The sequence below is a fragment of the Capsicum annuum genome, chromosome 6 (genome assembly GCF_002878395.1).
Source record: "Capsicum annuum cultivar UCD-10X-F1 chromosome 6, UCD10Xv1.1, whole genome shotgun sequence".
Taxonomy (NCBI): Eukaryota; Viridiplantae; Streptophyta; class Magnoliopsida; order Solanales; family Solanaceae; genus Capsicum; species Capsicum annuum.
The window spans coordinates 113,223,301-113,230,722 of record NC_061116.1 but is presented as its reverse complement, the minus strand read 5'-3'; the positions used below and the strand labels follow the sequence as shown (position 1 = coordinate 113,230,722).

Below are 7,422 nucleotides of genomic sequence, written 5' to 3'. Positions count from 1 at the left end.
TGACGAAGTGTTAATGGAACAATGAGTGATAACACAACAAACATGGGCCCCTTTGATAGTCCTCTAGATTATGAGGGCCAACTAAATGAAGTAGGACAAACAAGTACAATCTGTATCCCCCAAACTAATTGGAATAAAGTCTTCCATGTGACTCGCATCATGCTTCATATATTGCAAATAAAAGGATTGTATTGGAGTCAATCCTTTGAGGTTTGAAATCTCCTTTTGCAGAATATTGTGGAAGTGTGTATGCTTTTCAATATAGCACACATTACTCAAGAATCTATTCAGCTTTGCCTCATCCTATTCTTACTAATAGGTGAGGTAGTTTTATGTCTCTTCTAACTTTCACCTAGCTCAATTACAATGTGGGATGAACTTACTATGGTGTTTCTTGATAGCTACTTCCCACCGTCTAAAATACTTCAAAACTGGAATGAGATTGTGAATTTTTGACAAATGAATGGAGAGTCTTAGTTTGAAGCTTGGGAACGATTTAATGGAAAATTAGACCAATGCCCAAATTGTAAAGTCCTGGAGAAGATTCTTATTGAGATCATCTACCATTCCCTTGATCCATTAAATGAAATAGTGGTGGATTATGCAGCGGGTAGCTATATAGTAAAGATACTATTGCGCATCCTTTCTATTGATAAGTGAAGTGTCATAGAAAAACTGGGGTTGGCATACCCGGGATAGCAAATTTCCCAAGATCCCTTCCACTACATATATGGTTGATAATGGAAAATGAAAGAAGAATAAAGAGAAGTATGAGACCATGGTGAAAATGATGACCCAACTTGAACTCTTGGAAAATCATGTTATGGGTTCACCCACAAAAGTGGTAAATGCCATAGCATTATTATCTTATGAAGAGGATAAAGAAGTAAAGAAAGTGGATAAGAAAATCTAGTATTAGGCTAACTACTCAGGCGTTCCCTCCCGTCCTATCAAAGGCAAAGTAGGAATCAAGGATGGATGTACCATGAGCGGTATAGAGATTGGAGGGCTATAGAGCATGATTATGACCATTATGTTCCCCCTCATTGTCAAGATAAGACCAAGAAGTCAATTCCATCGACCCCAAAAATTGAACATAGAGGATATGTTAGTACGAATATTTAATAAAGTGAAAGGTGCGAACAAATTGGTTCATGATTTGACAGTTTACTTCTCTCAACTATCTTAAACTGTGGTGTCTAACTCCGCCTCTATCAAGAAATTGGAAACCCAAATTGGGAAAATATCTATGCAACTAAATGCTAGGACAAGAGGTGGACTCCCAAGTGACATAGTTGCTGATCCAAAGAATAATTCTCAAGTCCTAGAAATTGTCATAAGGAGTGGAAAGACACTTTATGAACACTATAAAGTAGGCTTGATTTAAAAAATTCCTAAAGCTAAAGCAAATGAGGTGTAACCTCAAAATCAAGAAGAAAATGATGAGAAGGAAACTAGTGAAAGTGATGAAGAATTAGTTGAGATTAAAAATACACAAAGTGAAGAAAGGAACACTATCAAAGTTCTTCCCCTATTCTCTCAAGATTGCATAAAAAAAAGAAGGTGACAAATTATCGAAGTTCAAGACAAAACTTAGCGATCTATCAATAAATATCTTGTTGTTCGAGGAGATCAAAGAGATCCCAAAATAAGCCAAGTTAATGAAAAAGTTGATGTACAAAAATAATCCTATTGAAGGTGACACTATTGAGGTCACACATAGGTGTAGTGCTATCATGGATAGTAAGGTTGCAGAAAAGAAAGATGACCTCAGAGCATTCACTATTATTGTACGATTGGGACACATGAGTTTGCAAAAGATCTATGTGACCTTGGTGTGATTATAAACTTAATTCCTTTTGTCATCTACAATATGCTCAGATTGGATGCCCCTACACCAACCTCTATGCAAATTTTAATGGCAAACTGGTCCATCAAAATGTCGGTTGGAATATTATTTGATGTCCTTATTAAAGTGGAAAAGTTTATACTTCCAGCGGACTTTGTGGTATTGGATTATGAAATAGAAGAAGAAGTACCTATCATCCTTGGTCATCCTTTATTGGCCACCGGAAGGTCCATTGTCTATTTAAAGGTGGGGGAAATAAAGTTTAGGGTCCAACAAGATTTGATCTCTTTGAAAATTTGTATGACAAATAAGCAAACTGCGGAGCTTCAAATGGTATCTGTGGTGGACGTTGAAAGTGAGAAGGTGAAAGAGGAGGGTCTTGACAACCCACCTTTTGTGTTAGAGAAGAAAAACATCATGCCACGATGATACCTAAGGAGCTATGTGGGAGGCAACCCACAAATGCCATGAATTCTTTATTTCATGTTTCTGTTGTATAGATGTTAGCTTTTTCATATGAATAATTCATACATTTGTGGAACTATACAGTGCATTGTATAATATTGGAAAGTGGGAAGTGAGCAATTTTGCAACGAAAAGTGAACTTGGGAAAAACTGGTAAAAAATGAACAAAGAGCTAAACAGGGGAAAAAATGGGAGAAGAACTGCTCTTAGTTACCGCAATCGCAATCCCTAAGCTTGACCGCGGCCATTCTCATATACGCGATCACCGCGGCCTAATTGCGGTCACGGTGTCTTCATCCTCTTAATGCATAATTTCCCTAATTTCTCTCACTCTCTAATCCATGATTGTATTCTTTAATTTGGGTTAGATTCTAGCCAAGTTTTTTAGCACTCCAACAACATGTTTGCATCTTTCTTGCATTATAACTCAATGTTTTCAGAAAATCCTCAGGAAAAGTATGATCATAATTATTTCGTGGAACCTAAGTTCCACACTTACTACTACAGTGATCTTTGGAGTACAAAGCTGCTGCCGGAAAGAGGTATTTTCTTAGAGAATATGCTGGAAAAACTACTGGCATTTCATGATAAATGTAAAGCCTCAGGGTGGCAGTGCTTTGCCTAAGATCTTTGTATTGAAAATGAATAATGGATCCATGAATTTTATGCTAATATCAGTGAAGTGTCCTTCTCAGACCGAATCAATGTTAATATTAAGATTTGGGGCAAACCGATGAACGTTAGGGATATGTAAATCAATGATGTTTATGGGCTCCAATATGCTGACATGGGTGAATTCAAAGTAAACGGGTGTAAATTGGTGAGTTGGTTGGTGCGACGACCATGCCCCAGAAAGGAAGTCTCTTGGGCAAAGACTAAAAACAACATCTCCATGTTCACTTTCGAGAATAAGACATGCTTACACATTATTTGTTCCTGAGTGTCTCCTTGCAGACACATGACAACAGTTACAGATCTGTGTACTAAAATGGTTGCTTGAATTATAGACGACATTTCTTTAGATGTTGGTCAGCTTGTGGTCAATAAAATCGATCACATCAAGAACATGGGTTGTACACATCTCTTCTCTCCCTCTTTGATTACTAAGCTTTGCAGAAGATTGGGGGTTAAAGAGTACGTAGTTGTAACGCCCTGAATCTGGTACCCAGAATGCTACACGATGTTCATAACCCCAAAGGACCACAAGCTAACCCATGACTGATATATGTGTCTGAGCAATGCATAATATACTGTATAAATGCAGAAAAAAGCTGAAAGGCCATATGGTTCAAATATCTAATAAAACAAAACATCTTGAAATACGGTATATCAATACCAAAACAAAACTGAAACAACTGTCTGAACATGCTATATTCTAGAAGCCTCTAAACTGTCTAAAAACTGTAGAGTTGATGGGACATGTCCCCAAAAAACTCCGAACTACTGAAATAATAAAGTAATACAATAATCATTCTATCCTCGAATGATGAGGACTCATTGGTGGTCTGGCTAATGAACGTTTGATCTACTAAGGATGCTCTGGAGCTCATACTTCTAAACCTATGGTATAAAGCACCATAACACAAATGCATCTGTATGATTGATTGTACTAGTATGCAAGTGAGGTAGGTTAAATGCAAAGGGTTTATTCGCACGAAAAATACTGACCGACTGAGTAAAATAAACGTGGGAATACATGCATGAATACATAACTGCAAATGAGATCGTCAAAATACTAATTACCTAGTCTGAATACTGATAACATAGACTCCAATAACTGATATAATTGATGCTGAGCGACTGTGTCTGACACTATAGGTTTTGATAGAACAAGCTGAGTTCCATACTGAGCTTAGTAACCGTATCTGATGGTATTGAATTCTGTAAAACTATCTAAGTTCTATTACAGAGATTGATACTAAGACTGTAACTATGGGAAGTAGTTATCTAACATACATGCCCCAAATAAGATAATATAATTAAGTTGGGGTCTAATCTATAACCCCAATTGGAAGGGTGTCAATACTGGACCACTAGTAAGGAAAGGCTGTGAGTAATCCCTTATCTAACAGGTACTCTATGGAGAATGGTGGGACCCTTATATAATAGGTTAAGCCACCTAATCTACCCTCAACTAGAAGGTTTGAGGTCTCAACCTATGCTGGCTATGTAGTTCTTGAGTGCAAGGATTTCTTCTAAGAATAACACCATCTAATAACAGGTGAGTTCCCATCCTTAGGCTCACTCGGTGTTGAATCTACTCCCATCTGAATAGACACTGAACAAGATTAAATGAACTGAACTATAATGTGTTCATTAAGTTTCATTAACTGATGAAATACTACTGAGATTACAGAATTTCTGAGAGTTCTAAGTTTACTCAGCTTTCCTGAGTCACATTACTACTGAGTTCTATGAATCATGGCTTCACTGAGAGTACCTCTGTCAGAAATAATAGCCAAAGGGATTCCATGAAGTTTGACGAGTTCCCAAATAGATATTCTCACATAATCTTCAGCTGTATATGATGAATGCACAGGCAAGAAATGAGCTGATTTCATTAGCTGATCTACGACAAGCCAAATCGAATCATGATGACGACAAGAAGGAGGTAAACCAACTATGAAGTCCATATTCACTTCTTTCCACTTCCAAGTAGGAATGCTAAACTCTTGTATCATGCCACTGGGCCTTTGATGCTCTATTTTAACCTTTTGACACGTGGAACACTTCGCCACAAATTATGCTATGTTCTTTTTCATACCGTTCCACCAATAGATTTTCCCAAATCATGGTACATCTTGGCAGCACCAGGATTGATGGATTATCGCGTACCATGTGCTTCTGCCATAATCCTCTGCTTCAATTTTCAACATCAGGAAAACATAATATTTCTCAGAGTCTCAAAATGCCATCTCCCCCTTGGGAGAACCTCCACCTTTTGATCTTTAACTGACTCTTTTAACCTGACCAAGGTAGGATCCCTATTTTGCTTCTCCTTCACTTCCGAAACTAAAGAGGATTTGGAACTACTTTGCACTCCTATACTACACTCAGCATCACCAAACAACCTAACCCTCAATCTAGCCAAATGATGTACCTCACGGTCTAACTCCTTCTTAACAATCTCCACATGTGCTACGCTAATGATGGCCTTTCGACTAAGGGCTCTGCTACTACATTGGCCTTGCCCGGATGATATAGCACACTCATATCATAATCTTTCAAAAGTTCTAACCATCGTCTTTGCCTAAGATTCAACTCCTTTTGGGTAAATACATACTGCAAGCTCTTATGGTCTGTGAAGATGTCGACATGGACACCATATAAATAATGTCTCCAGATTTTGAAAACAAAAACCACGACAGCTAATTCAAGGTCATGGGTAGGATAATTCTTCTCGTGAGGCTTTAGCTTCCTGGAATCATAAGCTATAACCTTAACCTTTTGCATCATTACACAACCCAAAGCAACTCTAGAAGAATCGTAATACACCCTAAAACCATCAACACCGTCAGGCAAAGTCAACACAGGGGCTGAAGTGTGTCGAGTCTTCAACTCCTGAAAACTCTTCTCACAAGATTTGGACCACAGGAACTTCACTTTCTTTTGGGTCAAACGATTCATAGGAGACACAATAGATGAAAACCCTTCAATAAAATGATAATAATAACCAGCTATACCCAAGAAACTTTGGATATCAGAAGGAAAAATAGGTCTAGGCTAACTCTTTATAGCCTCTATCTATTGAGGATTAACTCTAATACCTTCAAAAGAAACAACATAACCCAGGAAGGCTATAGAGTTCAGCCAAAACACACACTCACTGAATATAGCATACAACTAATAAGTTCGAAGAGCTTCCAACAAGATTTGGAGATGATTCGCATGATCACCCTCACTTCGGGAGTAAATAAGAATATCCTCAAGGAACACTATTACAAATAAATCTAGATTTGGCTAGAATACATGGTTCATAAGATCCATGAAAGACGCTGGAGCATTAGTTAACCCGAAAGACATCACTAGAAATTCAAAATGACCGTAACAAGTTTGGAAGGCTGTCTTTGGGATATAACATTCCCTAACCTTAAGTTGGTGATAACCGAATTTGAGGTCAATCTTTGAAAAGTAGCTCGCACCTTGCAATTGATCAAATAAATCATCAATTCAAGGAAGTGGATATTTATTCTTGATAGTAACCCTATTAAGATGCTGGTAATCAATACATATCCATAAGAACCGTCTTTCTTACGCACAAATAGGATAGGTGCACCCCACGGGGACACACTAGGTCTGATAAAGCTTTTTTCTAAAAGATCTTTCAATTGCTCCTTCAACTCTTTAAGTTCTGTGGAAGCCATGCGATATAGAAGAATGAAAAAAGGCTGAATATCGGGAAGAAGGTCAATCCCAAACTCTATCTCTCTATCAAGAGGTACTCCAGGGAGATCTTCCAGAAAGATATCAAGAAACTCATTAACAACATTAATTGACTGAATGGTTGGGGTTTCAGACTTAGTGTATTTAACCTGAACAAAATGGTAGATGCAACCCTTGGAAATCAACTTCCTAACTTTAAGATATGATATGAAATGACCGTTAGGAATCACAGAACTCCTGGACCATTCGAGGATAGGTTCATTAGGAAACTGAAACTTGACCACAGGGGCATGGCAATCAATAAACGCATAACATGAGTGAAGCCAATCCATACCCAAAATGATATCAAAGTCTACCATATCTAGCTTAATCAAATTAGTATACATAACCCGACGAAAAATAGTAATAGGACATTTTTTATACACCCGCTTAGCAGTGACAAACTCTCTTACCGGAGTAGAAACCAAAATAGGCTCAGAAATTAGTTTAGGATCCGTTTCAAAATTTACAGCAACTAGAGGTGTCACATAAGAAAAACTCAAATCGAGGTCCATCAGCACATAAACATCAAAATAGGAAACACAGAGCATACCAGAGACAACATCGGGAGAGTCCTCTTGCTCCTAATGAGGTGGTATAGAATAGAAATGATTCTAGCATTGATCGCCAGTAGTACTAGATGAAACACCTTAAGGAGGAACTAGACGGGCTGCAGGAGGCGGGGC

General features: G+C 38.0%; 1 pseudogene; it reads right to left on the bottom strand.

The window, feature by feature from the left end:
• Positions 1-429: 429 nt before the first annotated feature.
• Positions 430-526, bottom strand: LOC124899798 (annotated as a pseudogene).
• Between the last annotated feature and the right edge of the window lie 6,896 nt (positions 527-7,422).